This window comes from Rhinopithecus bieti, unplaced genomic scaffold, assembly GCF_001698545.2.
Source record: "Rhinopithecus bieti isolate Rb0 unplaced genomic scaffold, ASM169854v2 scaffold_9690, whole genome shotgun sequence".
Lineage (NCBI taxonomy): Eukaryota > Metazoa > Chordata > Mammalia > Primates > Cercopithecidae > Rhinopithecus > Rhinopithecus bieti.
Window position 1 is genome coordinate 660,134 of NW_016806622.1, and position 23,531 is coordinate 683,664.

The window sequence follows — 23,531 nt, forward strand, 5'->3', positions numbered from 1 at the left end:
ACAAACCAAAAATAATTGTGAAACCTCCTCGATACTTGCTTGGTTCTTATACATTGATTTCTTTGACTCCCTTTCCCTTTTTTCCCCAAATCTACATAATACTCTGTAAAAATCCCTTGTTTTTTTTTTTTTTTTTTTTTTTTTATGTAACATGTCAAACACTAATGATATACCAGGGACTTGACTAGTGTATAATATATCTTATTTTAAAAACACAAATAAATGAAGTATTTATTATTTATGTTTTATGCACAAAAACTCTGAAACTTAGACTCAATGATTTGTCAAAGAATAACAAAAAGTAAAAAGCAGTAGAACCTGGCTTCATACCCTGGTAAATCTGATTCCACAGCCCATTTCTAAAGCTCAACACTTACTACTTCCAGTGAGAATTAAAGCTGCATCAAAAATTGGAAGAGATGAAAGCATTCAGCATTTTATTATTATGCATTTCATTAGACACACTTTATCAGATTGAGCAAGATCTATTTTATTCTTATTTCTCTGAGAGATTTTTAAATAAATCTACATTGCATTTTGTCAAGTGCTTTTTCTCTATCTATTGAAAATATGTGTGTGTATATATTTTATATATTTTTTTCTTTTTTGGCTGTTAATCTGTAAATTCTGTTAATTAGTTTTCAAATGAAGAACCTACTTTGCATTCCTGGGATAAATGCCACTTATTCAAAATGCACTATTGATTCTATATACCATTGAATTCAACTTACTTTCATTTTGTTATGGATTTTTTTATATCTATATCCATGAGAAATAATGTCTATATCACTCCCATTTTTTTTTCTTTTCATGCAATGTAGTTGTCTGGTTTTAGTATCTGAGTAATGCTTTATATACTCACTTTTCTCAGTAATAGATTTTAAAACTAGCCAATTCAAGACCTTAGAAGCAATACCTAATTCACTCCAATTTTAGTTTCTTTCTTTAAAAGTGCAATGAATTCATATCTAGTCAAAATATCATTAGCTAATATTTGGTAGAATTACTATGTGTTGCACTCACTATGTTTCACAAGAATTATTACCTTTAATTTTTACATTTACCAAGTTGAAAACTTGAGCAAGACTATCAAATCCTAAGAAACAGCCTGTGTTAGTCCAAAGAATAGATGCCCAGTGAAGGGGGAAGCCCGTTATAAAACCATCAGATCTTGTGAGAACAAATTCACTATCACAACAACAGGATTGGGGATTATGGGAACTACAGTTCAAGATGAGATTTGGGTGGGAACACAGCCAAACCATATCATAGCCTTACTTTTATAAAATGGCTTTGTTCATGACCACTATGTGATACATACTGTGAAAGATCATTTTAGAGAATTTTAACACCATCAGAGTATAATATTGGCAGAAAGGGAAAACTTCCTCCAGCAATGCATATACTATATAAACTAAAAGTGTCATTTTAAGCATCTTTTATTTTGATAAAAAAGGTTTTCCTCAACTTAAGTATTCTTAGACCAGTTACCTACGACATAATGTTTTGAATTCAAATCTTTATCACTTGTTAGAAATAGCACCCCCACCCCCGGTAGTGAAAGATGGGATCTCATGATTTCATAAAATTTTGAGCTGAAAGAGACACATAAGTAAACCCAGTTTTTCATTTTATTTTAAATTTTGAAAACTTGAGCCCTGGGATCAACATATTAACTATATTCGAAACTGCAGCTTCCTGAATCTAACAGTAAACAAACAAAAAAAAAAACCTTAAAAATGAATTACATACTAATTTAAGAGTTAAACTTTCTGCTATAGCATTTCAGGCTGTCCATACCAATTTACCTTTCTTTTGTGTCATAAACTGGTAGTCCTTTGTGTCGCCATGGGATATTATGTATATCCATGGGATAGATAACAGCTGGAAGCTGTTATCCTGAGTGAAATTTCTCAGACACAGAAAATCAAATACCACATGTCACTTTTAAATGGGAGCTAAAGAGTGGGTATACATGGACATGCAGAGGGGAATAGTTGCCACTAGGAATAATAGAGGCAGCATATCCACATGGGAGAAACAAATATTGTTAGATACATACAATAAATTCTAGTACTTGATAAAAGAGTTGTGAAATTATAGTTAACCATAATTTATTGTATATTTTAAAATAACTAGAAGAACGTATTGCTTTAGAAACAAAGAAAAGTTTAATGTTTGAGATCATGGCTATCCCAATTACACTGATTTGATCATTGCACATGGTACACATGTCGTAAAATATTGCATGTATTGGAGACTTCCCCAAAAGGGGTCAGGGGAAGGGAGTCAGGGCTGAAAAATTACTTGTTGGGTACAATATTCACTTTTCAGGTGATGGGGACACACTAGAAGCCTAGACCTCACCACTGTGGAATATATCCATGAAACAAACAGGAACATGCACCCCATTAAGTCTATAAAACAAACAAAACAAAATTCTTACCCTTGTACTTTTGCCCAATCCCTACCATTCAACGCCCAGCAATTTCTGGTCATGGCTGAATAATTCCATTTTTTCTTTAGGTAAAACTCTCCCCCTGCCTTACACATCTATTTTTTTTTTTCTTTTTGCATTTCACCTTGAGATTTGAGTGGGAACACAGTCAAAGCATATCATAGCCTTACTTTTATAAGATGGCTTTGTTCATGACCACTATGTGATACATACTGTGAAAAACATGAGTGTGTGTGTGTGTGTGTGTAAAGATACAGGCATGCAAAAATGGATGGTCCTGAACACAAATACAAAGCTAGATGGCTGTCCAAAATCGAAGATTTCAAAGGAAGAGGTATAATAGAGTAGCTGAGGTACAATAAAAGTTTGAAGAAGGAGAGCTTTGAATTCAGATTTTTGGGGTCCACTTAGCTAGGGAAGGAAGAATGCAAAGTAGTAAACATTGTATTGAAGACCCAAGGTCATGAAAGCAACATCTCCACATAGAAAGATGTAAGAAGCAAAGTGGATTTGGATGCCTACTCGGGCTGAACACAAAATTCCTCAGCAACTTTATGATGAAAGGATTTGATTGGAGTGTCTATCAATGATGGACACTAAGCAACTAGGCCTCAGTAGCCTAGTAAGTGGTCTCTCATAGCCATGGCATGGGGAAAATGGGCATACAAGCTGAGACATGTACCTACAAATGAACAATACCAACTGAGAAATTGCACAATATAAACCATAATAAATCATAATAAACAAATATTATGAATGTCTTTTCTTTTCAGTAAATGTGTAAGTCCTGGAATTCTTCCATGAGAAAAGGGAGAGGAACAGGTCAGAAAGTTAAATTATGTTGCACTTCTATATTAATATGATAATTGGGAGCGTAAGTATATATAATCTATTATGGTAAAGATGTTTCTGTAATGTGATCTGGCTAACAGGCAGTTGAGGGAAACAGTATCAACAGAATAAGGAAGTGACATCAATATTCTCCATGTTAGGTTTTATGTCACATGCTGACTATAGCTGAATAGGAAGTGCTGTCATTCACAGAGATAAATAAAGTAAGACCTGGGAGACTACAATAATCTACAATCTTTCTTCAGTTCTGCTTGGCCACTGTATTGGAAGTGTTCATTGCCTGGTTCTCTGCATTTATTTGCGCATTTCCCTTTATGTCTATGTTGGGCAGCCTTAACTCCTTTTTCACACAACCTTCCATTGCCTTCTTTAAAGGGAAAATAAATAATTGTTAGTATTTACTTACTGGTGATTTAAAATGTCTTTTAAACCAAGCTAACATTTAAAAAATAGATTTTTTAAGGCAGTTTTAGGCTCACAGAAAAATTGAGAAGAGACTACAAATATTTCACATGTATCCCTTGCCCTCACGTATGCATGGGTTCCCCTTTAGTAAACATCCACCCCCAGGGTAGTACATTTTTTACAATTGATAAACCTGAATTGACACATCATAATCACCTAAAGTCCTTTGTTTATATTAGAGTTCATTTTATTATTTTTATTAGTACTATTATTAACATTATTTTTAGTGCTCTGGTTATATAGAGTTGTTTAGGTTTGAAGTAGTCTGTACCTAACCCTATTTTGACCAAAAAATTTACTGGCTTTCTTTGTAGTTTTGCTGAAAATAGTAATTCTAAGAAATGAAAATATGTCATTGTAGCAGAAATTGGAATTTACATTATGACTTGGATAAGAAATGCAATGCTTCATGTGATAAATATTGTGGATAAAATATGTTGAAAAACAGATAACTAGTTCATGAAGATAAGACTTGTCTGAAAAGAAAAAACTTGAATGTTTGATTCTAGTTTTGTTGTTGTTGTTCAAAGTTGTAGACTTCACCAAGTAGTCTTTCAAAATATTACCAGAAAGCTTAGCATCACTTTTCTAAGGGAGCTCGAGTTTACTAATAGAAATTTGGGTTAAAAACCTGATTCTAGAAGAAATTTTCATACGAATTCCACAATAAATAAATAGGGAATCAAAATCAAGATACACTCATTTTAAAACAGATTTTAAGAAACAAATATTGTTAGATAGAAATAATACATTCTAGAATTTTAAAATACAGTAGTAAAATTGTAGTTAACAATAATTTATTTGATATTTCAAAATAGCTAGAAGAAATATTATGTTTCCAATACAGAGAAAAGATAGATGTTTGAGGTGATGGATATTCCAAATACCCTACTTTGATTATTATACATCCTATACATATATCAAAATATCACATGTACTCTAAAAATATGTACAACTCTGATATATCAACAGGTACCAAAAGAAAAGAGACAGGCCAATTAATTAGCTAATCAAATCTCTATACCATATAGTACAAATACAAGAATTCTTACAATAGCAAATTAATATTTCCTATCAGGTCAAATGCCTATTTCAAACCTCTCTGATTTCTTATTAAAATAATATTTGCAAGAAAAAACAAAACAATTATTATAAATGAAAGGTGTTGAATCAATTATTGGAAAAGACCTAAAATGTGAATTCAGCTTTCCAAAAGTTCCAGTATATTGTTTCTTCCAAATTATCTTATTCTCATCATCTTTATTAAGCCTCTTTAATTTATGCAGATTATGTTTAGAACATCTTACTGTTTTCTCCTAGATGCTCATTGGACTATTCTTGGCTTACTTTGGAATTTATTAAATTCCTTTAATAAATCGGTTGCTTTTATTTCATTTTGTTTTATTTTTAATGCACGCATTTCTCTTATTAAATAATTGCATTAATTTCTCAATCCTGTTTTAATTCTTCGTTATATAAAATAAAATGCATCCTGAAATACGGTAAATTTTATAGTGAGAGATTTTTGTAAGATTTGGTTCTAGACGGTTAGCTTTCTCCACAAAACTATGTAAGGACTCATTTTTCTTGCCTTGCTGGTTTTGGCCCATGCTTGGCTACAACAGCACAGGATAAAACACTTTCATAATTTGAAAGTCACAGGTAAATAAAGGCACATAAAATAAATTTATTAAAGAGCTCATATTATTTCTTAGGATAGACTAGAACACCCTGATGCTAGATTCCCCAGGATCAAAGCTCTTCAAAAAAGTGATGATAGTTGTTGTTACAAAGTAAGTGTTGTATTCATGGCAATGAAACAACCCTTGACAATCCTAGGACTTAATTGAATCAATGAAGAAGAGAATCTTCTCTTATATCAACATATCAAACTTCCCAAAACACATATACACACACACACACATAAACACATACACCAAGGCATACATACTTCTCCCATTAGGAAGCAAAACACAGTAAATGCTAGTCTATAGAGAAGGTGAAACTACTATATTGAAAAATGCAAACTATGTGAGTATAACATTAGTATATTTTATTTTCATCTACAAAACCAAACAAAATATCTAGTAAACTTCTCACAGATTTCAAGAATAACAGAAATGTCAGCCATGTGAACTCACTTTTGATTTTTTAATGAATTTCTTTGATATCTTAATAGTGATTTTTGTTTGTGTTCCTTCCTTTTTTGTTTCAAACACCGATTTTCTAAGTGACCTCTTACTCTAGCAATCCTTAAAAACAAAACAATTGAAACAATGTGTCCTAAAATTCATACTTACAAGCTATTGGAGATGTTAAGAAAAAGGGAAATATAGGTCATTCGATAGGCAGAATCACCACAGTATTTGATTGAGATGGAGCTCCAGTAACTTAGCAAGTCTTAATGAGCATGGTAATAAATGGTCCAGAAATAAAGCATTGTCATACATTTTTTATAAAAATAAATGTGCCATTAAAAGTTATCGTTTGTCTTTCTGTGCCTGACTTATTTCACTTAACATAATGATCTCCAGTTCCATATATGTTACCGCAAATGACCAAATCTGATTCTATTTTATGGCTGAATAGAACAAAATTGTGTGTAAGTACCACATTTTCTTTATGCATTCATCCGTTCATGGACACTTAGGTTACTTCCAAATCTTGGCTATTGTGAACAGAGCTGCAACAAATATGAGAGTGCAGATATTACTCTGATATACTGATTTCTTTTCTTTTGAGTATATACCCAGCAGTGGAATTGCTGGATTGTATGGTAGCTCTATTTTCAGTTTTTTGAGAAACTTTCAAACTGTTCTCCATAGTGGTTGTTCTAATTTACATTCCCACCAACAGTTGACAAGGATTCCCTTTTCTCCACATCCTTGCCAACATCTGCTGTTGCCTGTCTTTTGGATAAAAGCCATTTTACCTGGAATAAGATGATATCTCATTGTAGCTTTGATTTGCATTTATCTTTTCATACTTATTTGTGGGATCTAAAACTCAAAACAATCGAGTCCCTGGAGATAGAGAGTAGAAGGATGATTACCAGAGGCTGGGAAGGTTAATGTGGGAGAGGGAGGTAGGGATGGTACAAAAAGTAGTTAGAATTAGTGAATAAGGCATGATATTTTACAGCACAGCATGATGCCTGCAATCAATAATAATTTAATTGTACATTTAAAATAACTTTCTAAAGAGTATAACCGGATTGTTTATAACACAAAGGATAAATGATTACGGGAATGGATACCCTATTTTCCATGATGTAATTATTAATATTGCATATTGTACACCTGTGTCAAAACATTTTGTGTACCCCATATATTATACACCTGCTATGTACCCACAAAATTTAAAAAATCAAATTGTAGAAATATAGTTTGGTCTGATTTTATACGAAAAAATATAATGTCAATTAATATAAAAATTTTTATTCCTGAGTACTGAATCTCATTTTCATAGTTTGAATGAAAGCAGAGATTTTGAATGTTAATATTTATAGTAATAAGTATAAGCCTTGAGAGAATTTCTTAAAGTAAATGAGTTTAAAGTATGTATGTTTCTATATATTCAAAGGTTCAGAACAATGTATATTTTTTTGGAAAATATTGATGTATAAATAGTCACATGACAATCACATTTTTTAGAACTTGGTAATGATAATCATAATTCCATTTATTAATAACAATTTTATATTATATAGAATGATAAAATGTACAACAGTCTAATTAGAAGAAAATAAGCTTTAAAACTCATAGTTATTTTTACTTCTTGTATCTAGTTTATGTAACTCTTATAAATTCTTAACATTAGCTATAGTATCAAACTTAATATATTTTATTAAGACATAATACAAGACACTATTATATTTTTGATTGGTTATTTCTAATAGCCAATCAATAATTTATTTATAGAGAGGAGATGTTAGACCTTTGAATTAAAAGTTTAGATTAGAGATTTGCATACAAAAATCTCACTAGTGTAGTCTGGATGACTTATCAGAGCAAATTTGAAAAACAAGAAAAGACTTATATCATCCTTTAATTCTGCTTCATGAATCAACCAAATTTAGCATTGAAAACCAATGAATCTTAAAAATGAAAGAAATCTAGTATATTAGTAGGGGTCCTCCAGAGAAATAGAACCAACAAGATGTATGTGTGTGTGCACGTGTGTGTGTAAATTTAGGAATCAAACAGGTTTCACTGGAAGCTCTCAGGATACTTTCACCTACAAAATTAAAATATTACTGCCAAAATATTAAGAAGTGGATTTTAGCCTTCTAAACAACAAATGTGCACTACCTTGCACAATCTTGAATGACAGAGAGCCCTGAAAAATGCTTCCTGACCCCCCACATGACTCAGGGAAGTATACCTAAAGAGAAAAATAAGAACAATCATTGTAATAAATAGCTAAATATAGGCTTCTGTGATTCATATCCTGCTTACCAGGATGCTATTTTGAAATTAGATGCTTTAGCTACTTCCCTGGAATAAAGAAGTAAAGCCTAGGGCTCAATAGCAGCCAAGATACAAGCCAAACATGTTACGACCAATATAATTGTTTTCAGTCACATCCACCTTGAGGACGGTCACCCACACAGTGAAAGTATTCTGCCTGAGGGACAATGATGTCTGCATCATGAAAAGGGCATTTAGCATCATCTCTTCCGTCATTGTCTCCTGTGCCCTATTATTTTTTTTCAAACTGTTTTTAGGAAGACAGCTAGCTATTGGTACTTAACTTTATTACTGAATGTTGGAAATGCCAGGATATTTTAAGGTAAGATGTTTACACACACACACACACACACATATATGTACACACACACATATACACACACACATATACACGCAAACACTTTTTTTCAGTTTATCTAAAACCTGAGATCATCTAAAGTAGGTACATTTCAGGATATTCATTTTAGTAGGGAATAGGCATGAACATTTACACCAGGGATATACCAAAAAGATGACACTGCTTCCTCCCTCAAGCAACTCTCATTCTAACAATGAAAATAAGACCATTGGTAGTCACTGAATGCTTGTTCCTGACTTGCCCTGCAATAATTCATTTGTTTTTCTATACCAAGGATGTGTTCTATGTATTAATCTCACTCCCATTTTAAGGAATGGGGAAGCAAAAAACATAAAGAGATTAAGCTAATAAGTGTCACATATAGATTCAGGGGACTCTGATTTTGGAAAAGATTACTTAAATATTCTGTGATACTCTCTGTGATCTACTAGGGGAAAAATAGAAATAGAACATTAGGGAGAAGAAAGATTTGTAAACATGTTTGTTTCCATAGAAATATTAACTGTTGGCCTGGCGCGGTAACTCACTCCTGTAATCCCAGCACTTTGAGAGGCCAAGGCAGGCGGCTCACTTGAGGCCAGGAGTTTGAGACCAGCCTGGCCAACATGGCAAAACACTGTCTTTACTAAAAATACAAAAAATAGCTGGGTGTGGTGGCAAACGCCTGTAGTCTCAGGTGCTTGGGAGACTGAGGCACCAGAATCTCTTGAACCCAGGAGGCGGAGGTTGCAGTGAGCTGAGAGTGTGCCACTGAACTACAGACTGGGCAACAGAGCAAGACTCCATCTCAAATAAGAAAAAACAAAGAAATATTTAGTGTCAAAACATACACATGAGTAGGGTAGGGAAAATTCAGTTAATGAGCCCAAATAAGATTGGAAATTGAAGGCATCATTTTCTTTTCTTGGTGATACTATGATTTGTTCATCTTGTTAGTCTTCGTGTCCTCTGCTGCACTTTCAACATGCCTGTACTATCGCACACTGTATACATCATAATTGATTTGTTTACAAGTTTTGTTTTCTCCATGAGACAATAATTTCTCCCAGAGCAGAAACTGAGTTTCTTTCATGATTGAATATTTAGCACTCAGCTTTACAAGTGCAAAATAAATGTTTAAGTATAAGAGAATTCACATTAAAAATACTTGTTTCCATTGGATGTAAAAACTTTAACCCTCAAGAAAGACATTTGTAAACCAACATGTATTCTGCTACCTTAATTCCAAATAGAGTCATTTAACATAGGAACAAAAAGCAATTTATAAAACTTTTGCTAAATTTAAATATCTAAATTTTATATACCTTCAAATATGAGTTGGAGGCACTAAAATCAACAATTTCAATGTTTTCATTACAACATTCCTTCTGTAATATATGTATCACACTCCTCAAAATCCTACATCATTGAAAATGCATAAAGCATCCATCTCCCCTTTATGTTTGATAAGCCTATTTACTTTCTTCTCTCTATTATATCTACTCAACTTTACGTCTATTTACAACATATTTGTTAATTATTATGGAGCGCCTGCTATTATTTAGCTTCACATTTCTTTCTTTATTTTTTTTTAATTGTACTTTAAGTTCTGGGATACGTGTGCAGGACGTGCAGGTTTGTTACATAGGTAAACACGTACCACGGTGAATTGTTGCACCCATCCAACCATCATCTACATTAGGTATTTCTTCTAATGCTATTCCTCCCCTAGCCCCCTGTCCCCCGACAGGCCCCAGTGTGTGATGTTCCCTTCCCTGTATCCATGTGTTCTCATTGTTCAACTCCCACTTATGAGTGAGGACATATGGTGTTTGGTTTTCTGTTCTTGTGTTAGTTTACTGAGAATGATGGTTTCCAGCATCATCTATGTCCCTGCAAAGGACATGAACTCATCCTTTTTATGGCTGCATAGTATTCCATGGTATATATGTGCCACATTTTCTTTATCCAGTGTATCACTGATGGGTATTTGGGTTGGTTCCAAGTCTTTGCTATTGTGAATAGTGCCACAATAAACATATGTGTACAGGTATCTTTATAGTAGAATGATTTATAATCCTTTGGGTTTATACTGGGTATATACTGGGCATATATCCAGTAATGGGATTGCTGGGTCAAATAGTATGTCTAGTTCTAGATCCTTAAGAAATCACCACACTGTCTTCCACAATGGTTAAACTAATTTACAATCCCACCAACAGTGTAAAAGCATTCTTATTTTTCCACTTCCTCCCCAGCTCTCTTGTTTCCTGACTTTTTAATGATTGCCATTCTAACTGGTGTGAGATGATATCTCACTGTGGTTTTGATTTGCATTTCTCTGATAACCAGTGATGATGAGCTTTATTTCGTATGTTTTTTGACTGAATAAATGTCTTCTTTTGAGAAGTGTCTGTTCATATCCTTCACTCACTTTTTGATTTTTTTTTTCTTGTAAATTTGTTTGAGTTCTTTGTAGATTCTGGATATTAGCCCTTAGTCAGATGGATAGATTGCAAAGATTTTCTCCCATTCTGTAGGTTGCCTGTTCACTCTGATGATAATTTCTTTTGCTGTGCAGAACTCTTTAGTTTAATTAGACCCCATTTTTCTATTTTGGTTTTTGTTGCCATTGCTTTTGGTGTTTTAGACATGAAGTCTTTTCCCATGCCTATGCCCTGAATAGTATTACCTGGGTTTTCTTCTAGGGTTTTTATGGTTTTAGGTCTTACATTTAAGTCTTTAATCCATGTTGAGTTAATTTTAGTATAAGGTGTAAGGAAGGGATCTAGTTTCAGCTTTCTGCATATGGCCATCCAGTTTTCCCAACACTATTAAATAGGAAAACTTTTCCCCATTGCTTTTTTTTTGGTCAGGTTTGTCAAAGATCTGATGGTTGTAGATGTGTGGTGTTATTTCTGAGGCCTCTGTTCTGTTCCACTGGTCACATTTCTAGAAGACATAAATAAAGCAAATTACAACTTAATATGACAGATACCATAATGGAAATAAACAAAAGGTGCTATTGAAATATTGCCTGATCCCCAAGAGTAGGAGAAAAAGCAGCCCAGTTTAGTTGTAGTAAATTGATGGTAAAATGGGTTGAGAAAAATGTCAGAAAGGTAGAAAGACAGGCAGGCTAGGAACTTCCCCACTGTGGCAAGAAGTTTGTATTTTAGTCTGCATACAAAGGAAAGACTTTGGACATCTCTGGCAGTTGTTGACGCAATCTTATTGCATTTTTATGATCTCTTTGCTATGGAGAGTAGAACTGTAATAGGAAGCATGAATTTAGCATGGATTTTCGCAAGATAATCAACTATATTTCTTTATCTCCATGGAAATTACCCAGATTTGCACCCAGAAACACATTCTAAATAATATTGTTCATCACAAAATATAAGAGCTGTATAAAAGTTGTAAAAAACCTACTTTGAGTGAGTTAACCTTTATAGTATGTAGAATTTCAAACAAGAAACACAATTTCTAACAATAGAAAAGCATCTGCCTATAGGACAATGGATATTTTTGTGAAAAGTAAGTTTATTTCAAGGAGAATGGCATGGAGGCTACTGGAACCATTCAGATAGGTGTGACAATGAAGGATATTTAGAAAATTTAAACATAGGGATTCTTGATTGATTTAATGTGAAGCCCAAGGAACCCCACATTACATCTAGTGAACCAGGTAAATGTGGGCACACCATTCATGGAGATGGAAAATTCAAGATGAGGTTCCTTTAGAAACATGGGTTCATTTTCACACTCATATGTAAATAACTGAAGAAATTTGTCTGGGAGTTAGCAATAAGTTTGGGACCAGGATTATAGGTTGCTGAGTCATAAAATAGCAAGAAAATGGAAAGAAATACACTTAAATAATAGAAGCTATTGGGAATGTCAAAATGTAAGGGCTCAAAGATAGGACAAAGGGACACCAATATTTTGTGAAAGGGAAAAAAAAAAGGCCCACAAAGAACACCAAACATGGCTAAGAAGCAAGAAGAAGCCACGGTAGGAGGATATGCCAAATGCCCCACAAAGATAAAATCAGATAGTGACCTGAATCTGACAAGAAGAAGGTCAATGAAAGTATTGATAATGATAGAAGTCAAATTTCATTAGCTTGTATAACAAATAGTAGACAAATAAGAGAGTGAATACCCTCCTAGAAATTTGGCAATAAAGGCAAAAGGGAAATGTAGCTCCATGATTAGCAAGTAATAAAGTAGCAGAAAGAGTTTAGCTTCACCAAAACACACTTAATTCCTCTATATTTAATTCTTTCTCTTTCAGTGCAGGCATGATTATCTCGTCATCATTGAGTCATCAATATAATAATTACTTTCTTAGAAAACATTACTCTTTCACTGCAGTACATTATTGAAGCCAGGCACAGAAAGACAAACATCACATGTTCTCATTCATTTGTGGGGCCTCAAAATTGTAGCAATTGAACTCATGGAGATAGAGAGTAGAATGATGGTTACCAGTGGCTGGGATGGTTAGTCAGGGAGTGGGGGAAGTTGCAGTGGTTAATGGGTACAAAAATGTAGTTAGATCAGATGAATAACATATTCTATTTGATAGCCCAACAGGGTGATTAAAGTCAATGATAACTTACAGTACTATTTAAAATAACTAAAGGAGTATAATTGGAATGTTGTAACACAAAGAAATGATAAATGCTTGAACTTACGGATACCCCGTTTATCCTGATGTGATTATTATACATTGTATGCCTTTGTCAAAGTATCTACATACTCCCTATGTGTGTATATATATAATGCAAATATATACACTCACTCTCATGCAAATTAAAAATAAAGTTTTAAAAATCGTGAATAAACTAAACACTCCAATCAAAATCCACAGATTCGAGAATGGTTTAAAAAAACAGTAACTGTCTATAAGCTATCTACAATAATTGCATTTTAAATGCAATTGCAGTAAAAAGAAAATGGAGAAATAAAGGTATACCAGAGGCTGGTTAATGGGGAAAAAAATATCAGAGGCTGGTTAATGGGGATAAAAACCCTAATCCAATAGGATTAGTAGCCTTCCAAGAAGAGGAAAAGAGAGATATCCCCTGCGCGCATCAAAGAAAGGCCATGGGAGAATACAGCAAGAAGGTGGCCATCTGCAACCCAGGAGAGGAGTCTCACCAGAACCAAATCAGCCAAAACCTTGATCTTGGACTTTTAGTCTCCAGAACTATAAGAAAATAAATTTCTATTGTTTAAGACACCCAATATATAATATCATGTGATGGCAGCCCAAGCAGATGGATACATTTAATTTTGAAAGTTGCATGTGGCTATTGCCCACCATACTGCACAGAGCACTTAATGTGAATGCTATCATTCCAATATATATATGATTTGCTCTTCCATATATATAGATATTGAGTTGCCTTTACTATAAATATAACTATATATGTCAATATAGTCACTTTCGTTATTATTCTTTCAACTCCTTATGTGATTGAGCTCCTGATTTGACAGTTCAGGGTAAATATACACTGTTATTCAATTGGAAAATATCAGCCAATACATTTGGATCAACATTTCAAGTGAAAGCCTTATTTGTACATCAATCAATTTTATGATTTTCTCTAAATTCAAAGAACAAGCACCAAGTACCTATCATGGTTTGGCATACATTTTCCAGGTTTGCAGTTATATTAAGAAAGTGAATTAAATGATAAATGGAAAAGTAATGTGAGAGTTTACTATTCAACATATTTATTTTCTTTTTTGGAGTAGACTTGAGGTCCCATTCACTGTTCAGAATACAAAATATTCTTTGTCCTCAAAAGAGGATGCATTATATTTGTTAGACTATGCTTACCACCTTGGTGATGGGATCATTTGTACGCCAAACCTCAGCAATACACGATTCACCCATGTAACAAACCTGCACATGTACCCCTTGAACCTAAACTAAAAGCAGGAAAAATATCAGAAGCATAAAAAATATACATTTACAACAGAAAATCTCTATACTTGCAGGAAGGTGTTTAAGCTGTTATGGTTATTGGCCTCTTTGAACCAAGGTCCTTTTTCTGTCACTATTGCCTGATGATATATGTGACCATCCCCTGGATTTGTTTACTTATTTGTTGTTCAGCCATATGAGGGATCAGTTCTTCAATTAGTTGATTTCCAAGCTTTTACTAATCTGTCTTAGTTTTTTTTTGTTGTTGTTGTTGTTGTTGTTGTTGTTGTTGTTGTTGTTGTTTGAGATGGAGTCTCGCTCTGTCACCAGACTGGAGTGCAGTTGCGTGATCTCTGCTCACTGCAACCTCTGCCTACCAGGTTCAAGCAATTCTCCTGTCTCAGCCTCCCTAGTAGCTGGGACTACAGGCGGGTGCCACCACACCTGGCTAATTTTTGTATATTTAGTAGAGACGGGGTTTCACCATGTTGGCCAAGATGGTCTCGATCTCTTGACCTCGTGATCCGCCCAACTCGGCCTCCCAAAGTGCTGGGATTACAGGCATAAGCCACTGTGCCTGGACAATCTGTCTTAGTTTTATTGTCCTTACTTACACAGGGGTCACTACTAAACTAGATCCATGGTGATCAAATTATATTGATGTTTCAACATATCTTTGGATGGATTTCCAAAAGCATAAAATCACAGACACTGACACAAATTCTGAAATAGTGTTTGGTTCCTGGACTGACATGGATGTCAGAGATATAACATCACTTTAAAGAGTTAAACACAGCTACAAATCATGTCTAAATTTTATCAAAATTGGAAATAGAAACTAGTGAATTAGAGGAATTCTAGAAGATAATACATTATGTTTGTCTGAACCTAGAAATCTATTTTGGTGAAGCAGTCATTGGCTTGTTGTTTTACTGTGTACAGAATGCCTACTGTTCTAGGAAATATGTTTTTATTTGACAAGCCTTAAAAGATTGAAACTTTAATCTTGATTAACAGTGAAGGCTTCTTTCTCTCTCCTTGTAGGGTTGGCAAAAGCTAGAAACTTGCAATTAGAGAGGAAAATTCTGGTTGACTTTTGCACTTTACAACTTGCTATTCTACTCTTCCTCTCTCATCTTGCCACCTGCTGTTTTTGACTGCAGAGCTGAAGCACTGAGGAATTAAAGAAAGAAGTTCAGATGTGTGCTATCTCTTGTCCATTGACAAGTTCTCTGGCCTTGAAGATTTGTAATGTTGACTTTTCTCCTATGGGTTCTTTTTTATCAAGGATCTCTCACCTGCAAGAGTCAACCTCAGTCTGGCCAAGGTTTTCATTCACTTCATCCTCACTCTCAAGCTACCCAGCAAGAGCACCTACAGCTTCCTTTTGCTGAGGTTCAGTAATCCCGAGAGCTGTCCTCTTAAACAGATATTACAGACCATCTACTAAAACTATTACTCTCTGAGGTCATGTCTGATGCATGTAACACATGCATATCCCTTGTTCAACCAACTCTGGAATCAAAGTTAAAACATTATTTGCAGCTTACCTTTCCTTTGCTGGGCTCTAAGAGCAGCTAAATTTGGTAGTTCATTGTGTCCCCCACATGCATGTGGAGTATACCAAAGATTCTCTTTAAAATCCTTTCCCTAGGTTCGTGAATGATGGAAATTTCATTACATAAATAGCTCTTTTTAAATACTCTTTGTGTTTTGAGGGGCTGAAAGTTGAACAATCTTTATTTTCTACTTTATTAAATTTTAGTCTCACTTCTCATTTTCAAATGTGTTGATAATATCAGTTAGATACTTACATTTTAGCATCAATTTAACATAAATATTTTAAAATATTGCAGTGTCGCCATGGCTTAGTCATCAGACTTCTTTGACTATGCTACCCTCACTCTTTAAATAACCTTATCTAGTCTCATTCATCTGGTCCATCCATATCTTCACCCTGAGCCCTCTTTTGCATTCCATTCTTTTTTTTCTTCCTTCCTTTCTTTTTTTTTTTTCTTTGAAGCAGAGACTCTCTCTCCAACTCTCCAACTGCTTTTCTCCACCTGGAGATCTAATAGATTTTAAAATAAGCAGGAGCTAAACAATGGGTACACATGGATAAAAAGATAGGAATAATAGACACTAGGGACTCCAAAAACAGAAAGGGAAGGAGAGAGGAAAGAAGGGAGGGGAGTGAGGGTTGAAAATTACCTATTGGGTACAATGTTCACTATCTAAGTGATGGATACATTCGAAGCCCAAGCCCCACCATTACAAAATACATCCATGCCACAAATTTGCACATGTAATCCCTGAATCTATAATTTAAAAAGCTCTGAGAAATTTTATAAATAAATAGAATAACACAGCTACTGACACAGATATAATTTAATTACCCCCAAAACTGTTTGCCTCATGTTTGTCATGCACTCTATTTTTTCATCCAAAAGCCTAGGGGCTATACTTAATATAGAAATGGATTATATGAAGCTCATGCTTTGAATGGATTCTCCTCTCTCTGAGAATAAAATCCAAACTTCTTACAGTATGATCAAAGACAGTACATACTCTGGAATATTTTTCTTTCCACGCTGGGATTTCTTCATCTTCTGTCAGCCATTTCTGTCGCATTACCATTTCATGTGCTATTTTCTCTACCTGGCACTCTCTTCTCTAGATATCTTCATGGTTTCCTTCTTTCTTTATTTCACGATCCTGATTAACTTTCCTCTTCTGAGGGCCTGTCTGGAGCAAGTTATTTAAAGTAATATACACCTCATACAAATTCATTTGCTGAATTTTTAATATAATTTTCTGTGTATTATGTTTATTTATTATTTATCAACTAGAATTTAAAATCTCTGCATGTAGGCACTTTATTGTTTACTATTTGCATCATATGAAAATTTCTATTTCTATTTCATAAGCAATAAATTAACAAACTTTTAGGAATTGATTTTATAAAGGACAATTTCTTCTAGGCATTAAAAAAAAAAAAAAACAATTTAAGAAATCATTCAAAATATGTAAAGTTAATACATTTTTACATACAATTCAGGCAAGATCCTATTTAAGAAGCTAATTTCAGTAGCCCATTATAATAATTAAATTTAAAAAATACAATCACGCATATACCTTTATCACAATGGAAATTGGCTACCTTTCTCAATAGATTATATGTGGGCATTTAAAAATTCATTTAAATTGCCACGGGTCAAAAAAAACAAATAAAACAGATTATTGAAAGCAGAGTTGCCAAAAAGTAACAAGTTCAGGGTGGGGGGCGGGCGGGCCCACAGATATTCAAGTTGTATTTGATACAAAACCTTCAAAACTTAATTTCTCAATAATGAACATATACTTCAGAGCAAATGACTCTGATGAAGAATGACATGTTAGCTTCCCAGATGGATTCAACAAACACAGAAAACACTTTTTTTTCCAGTCAGATGGATGAAAACACACGTAAAATAAGAACCAAGGTCATACGAGAAAAAATTAAGATAATTTGTGCAAACCATGACAGCAACAGTGACTTTTTGCTACCTAAATTACAAAGTTGGGAAGTTTAGAGCCTTTTGAGTAATAAGCCAAGAATTGATTCAAGAAAGTCCGCCATATAACTCAAAACATAGTTTAAAATAGGGAAACTACAGTATGTTTAAAAGATCAAAATTAGTAATTTGGAACAGCTATATAATACTAGTTAAAGTTTCATATGGGATAAACATATGCAGAGCCTCATCCTCTCTTCGTAGGTTCCTCTTTATATCAATCCTATGATGTCAAATATTTAAGATATAAAGAGAAAATAGACATACACAGTTCACCAATATAATACTTCTTTGAAGCAGATACATTTATTACATTATTTATATTTACACATATTGAATGCAAGTTGAAAATAATTGTCACCTTCAGAAGAGAGAATTTTAAAAGATATACACAGATTAATGCTAAACTGAAATAAAACATAAATGATTATCCTCACCTATGTTATTCGCAATCTTTTATTCTAAGCTTTACAAGAACTTTTAAAATCACCTGAAAAAAAGAGCTCCTTTGGGTTTTGTAGTTAGTTACTCCTGCTTCCTTAATTTCCATTATAGATTTAAGTAAAATGTGAATTGACCTGAAAGTAGGGAACTGAAATTTAAAAGAAAAAAAGAAAACTGAAAAATTGAATTTTAAATAATCAATATATACTTGATATTGTTTGTTATCTAGAGGGAAATGATTTAATTTCTCTTTTTCCATCCCTACTTCCCAGGGAAACTTAGGTAATTAGTAAATTACCTAGAAATTTTTCCAAACTTCCTGATTTAACTCTTTTGATTATAATTATATTCACAAATACTACTTTTGGAAACAATAACCATCAAAGCATAAAGCCAGGAGTTGTTACAGAAAAGACTGACATGCGCTGTTTTTATTTTTTATATTGACCAAATCTGTCACTCGAATGACAGATTTTAAAAACATGCACTTCAATAATAATTCGATTGTCACAATATTTCATTCAACAGTTACACCCTTTCTATCTCCCTTAAATAAACAAAATTTTAAAGCAAAAATGTGATCTAGAAAGAGGTAAGTCAATTAATTATACAGCAGAAAGGACAGGTACTTAAAGACATAGCTAAACGTCTTTTTGGTTGTCACTTAAGTCAAATTATCTCTACCTGTACCCCCAAATATCCCCAATTATGCAATTGTGAAATATGATGCACATAAAAATGCATTGAATTGAAGTTAATCACTACTGTCTCATTTTCCTTTTAAAAAATTGAGGTGACTTCCATTTGCAGTTCTGACAGAATAGCTTGTAGCATACCAAAACTCCTTCACGAACTCGAAAACAAGATTTTTTTTAAAAAGATTTAAACAGTTCAAGAACTTCTGAAGTAGCCAGAACTTGAGTATACAGAGAATGTTTAGTAAGATAAAAGTAACAATCAGAAAATTGCCCAAGTCAGGCAGAGATGAAGGCTGCAAGCTGATAAAGGCAAGACACCTAGCAGAGATTTTGTCAAATTCATGGGCCTGAAAAATATAAATTAAAAATCAGAGTTCCTAAGGGTAGCAAAACTGGTAGAGATACAATCTCCAAGAAAAGCGAGATTAAGGGAAGAGACTCAGAGAATTTTTCTCTCCAAGTATGTGCCAAATTCTTAAACTGCTCATAGTAAGAAACTAAGAAGGTACACAGAAAGAATTGTTTAAAAATAGCATTTAATATCACTTCTTGGTATTGAGGAAACAAAAATTAAGGTTCGAGATCTTGCAAATACGAGGGATCTTAGAGGGTACCTGATCATTTACACTGGAAGTCCTGGAGGGTCATAGGAGTGAGGGCAAACACAAGAAGGCCATCCCTGTTGAAAACTTCAAACTAGCATTTTGTCTGATAACTTTCTGACTCCATATACTTAAGCCTCCTGTCCATCAGAAGATAAGGTGAGTAAACACTGGGTGAAGCCAACACCATCTGGAGCCTCTAAAATTATTCATATATGTTATCTGGCATTCTTACAAAGTGGGGAATGGCCAAGATGGCTGACTAGGAGCAGCTTAGGTGCATGGTTCTCATGGAGAGGAAGCAAAAGGGTGAGTAACTACAGCACCTTCAAAAGAAACATCCAGGTACTCACATTGGTACTAATCAAGGAAACAACTCCACCCATGGAGAACTGAGGAAAGCAAGGCAGGATAATGGCTCACACGGAGCCAGGGAACCTCTCCCACCCAGGGAAGTGGTGAGTGAATGCATGACCCCAGGAAACCATGCTTCTCCCATGGATCTTTGCAACCCTCGGATCAGGAGATCCCACTCATGAATGCACTCCACCAGGGCCTTCAGTTTGACACACAAAGCTATGTAGAGTCTCCGCTAAGCAGCTGCTTAGATGCTCACAGAGACCCAGGAACTTCAGATACTCTGGATTTCTGGGCATCCCAGCAAAAGTAACTGCAACCTAAACAAAGCAAAAGGTTAGACCCCTGTGTGTACCCCTAGGAAAGTTGCTAAATTCAGAGAGCTGAGCAGTGACAGTCTGTGGGTTCCACTTCCATGGCACCTCACAGGGTAAGATACCCTGGCTTGGAATTCCAGCCAGCCATCAGTAGCAGTAGCAGTGCTGCACCTTCCTGGGATGGAGCTCCTTGTGGGAGGGGCAAGCTACCATCTTTGCTGTTTGGGCAATTTAGCCATTCCAGCCTGCGGACTTTGAAAAGCCCAAGTCAACCAAGCAGAAGCAGTACCCCAGCACAGCACAGCTGCTCTACGAAAGTGTGGCCCGGCTGCTTCTTTAAGCAGGTTCCCAATCCCATTCTGCCCTGGGCAAGACCTCCCAAGGGGGGCCTCCAGCCACCACCACCAGTGTTCTCTGGCCTACAGAGGTTGGAGAAGTCTCATGCGCAGAGCTCCCAGAGGGAGGGGCAGGCCTCCATCTTTGCTGTTTGAATGACTTAGCAGTTCCAACCTTAGGCTCAAAATAAAGGGATGGAGGAAAAATCTACCAAGCAAATGGAAAACAGAAAACAAAAACAAAAAAACAGTGGTTGCAATCCTAGTTTCTGACAAAACAGATTTTAAACCAACAAAAATTATAAAAGACAAAGAAGGGCATTACATAATGCTAAAGGTTTCAATTCAAGAAGAAGATCTAACTATCCTAAATATATATAAACCCAACACAGGAGTACCCAAATTCATAAAGCAAATTCCTAGAGACCTTCAAACAGACTTAGACTCCCACACAATAATAGTGGGAGACTTTAACACCCCACTGAAAGTATTAGATGAATCATTGAGACAGAAAATTAACAAAGATATTCAGGTCCTGAACTCAGCACTGGATCAAATGAACCTGATAGGTATCTACAGAACTCTCCACCCAAAAAAAAAAACAATAGAATATACATTCTTCTCATTGGCACATAGCACTTACTTTAAAATTGATCACATAGTTGGAAGTAAAACACTCCTCAGCAAATGCAAAATAATTAAAATCATAACAGTCTCTCTCAGAACACAGTGTAATTCAATTAGAAATTAAGACTTAGAAATTCACTTAAAACCATTACATAGAAATTGAATAACCTACTCCTGAATGACTTTTGGGTAAATAATGAAATTAAGGCAGAAATCAAGTAGTTCTTTGAAACTAATGAGGATGAAGATACAATATAATAAATCTCTGGGACACAGCTAAGGTAGTGTTAAGAGGGAATTATAGCACTAAAAGCCCATATCAAAAAGTTAGAAAGATTTCAAGTTAACAACCTAACATCACAAGTGAAAGAACTAGAGAACCAAAAGCAAATAAGTGCAAAAGCTAGCAGAAGGCAATAAATGACCAAAATCAGAGCTGAACTGAAGGAGATTGAGACACAAAAACCCATTCAAAAGATCAACTCATCTAGAAGACGGAAAAAAAAAATAGGTAGACTACATGCTCAAATAAAAAAGAGGAAAAGAGAGAAGATTAAAATAAACACAATTAGAAATGACAAGAGGGATATTACCACTGACCCCATAGAAACACAAACAACCATCAGAGAATAGTATGAACACTTCTATGCACATAAACTAGAAAATCTAGGAGAAATGGATGAATTCCTAGACACATTCACCCTTCCAAGACTGAGCCTGAAAGAAACTGAATCACTGAACACAATAATAATGTGTTCTGAAATTGAGTCAGTAACAAATAGCCCATCAATCTAAAAAACCCAGGACCAGATGAATTCACAACTGAATTCTACCAGATGTACAAAGAAGAGCTGGTAGCATTCCTACTGAAACTATTCCAAAAAATTGAGGAGAAGAGGCTCCTTCCTAACTCATTCTATGAGGCTAACATCATCTTGATACCAAAACCTGGCAGAGGTACAACTGAAAAAGAAAGTTTCAGGCCAATCTCCTTGATGAACATCAATGCAAAAATCCTCAACAAAATTCTGGCAAACCAAATCCAGCTGCACTTTAAAAAGCTTATCCACCATGATCAAGGAGGCTTCATTCCCAGATGCAAGATTGGCTCAACATATGCAAATCAATAAATGTGATGCATCACATAAATAGAAATAAAGACAGAAACACCTAATAGCTCAATAGATGCAGAAGGGGCTTTTGATAAAATTCAACATCAATTTATGTTAAAAACTCTAAATAAACTAGGTATTGAAGAAATATACCTCAAAATAAGAGTCACATATGACAAACTCACAGCCAGCATCATACTAAATGGGCAAAAGCTGGAAGCATTCCCATTGAAAACCAGCACAAGAAAAGGAGGCTCTCCCTCACCACTCCTATTAAATATAAAATATAATATTGTAAGTTCTGGCCAGGGCAATCTAGCAAGAGAGAGAAATAAAGTGCATCCAAAAAGAAAGAAAGTCAAACTATCCCAGTTTACAGATGACACGATCCTATATCCAGAAAACCCTATCGTCTCAGCCAAAAGCTTCTTCAGCTGATAAACAGCTTCAAAAAAATCTAGGATGCAAAATTAATGTGCAAAAATCACTAGCATTCCTATATACCAATAACAGTCAAGCTGAGCCAAATCAGGACGAACTCCTATTGATAATTGCCACATAAAAGATAAAAATACCTAGGAGTACACTAGCTAGGCAGGTGACAGGTCTCTACAGGGAGAACTATAAACCTCTGCTCAAGAAAATTAGAGAAGACACAAACAAATGGCAAAGTATTCCATGCTCATGGATAGGAAGAATCAATATTGTGAAAATGGCCATACTGCCCAAAGGAATTTATAGATTCAATGCTATGCCTATTAAACTACCATTGACATTCTTCACAAAACTAGAGAAAACTATTTTAAAATGTATATGGAACCAAAAATGTATATGGAACCAAAAGAGAATAGCTGAGGCAATCCTAAGCAAAAAGAACTGGGGATGCCATGCTACCTGACTTCAAACTACACTACAGGGCTACAGTAACCAAAACAGCATGGTACTGGAACAAGGACAGACATAGACC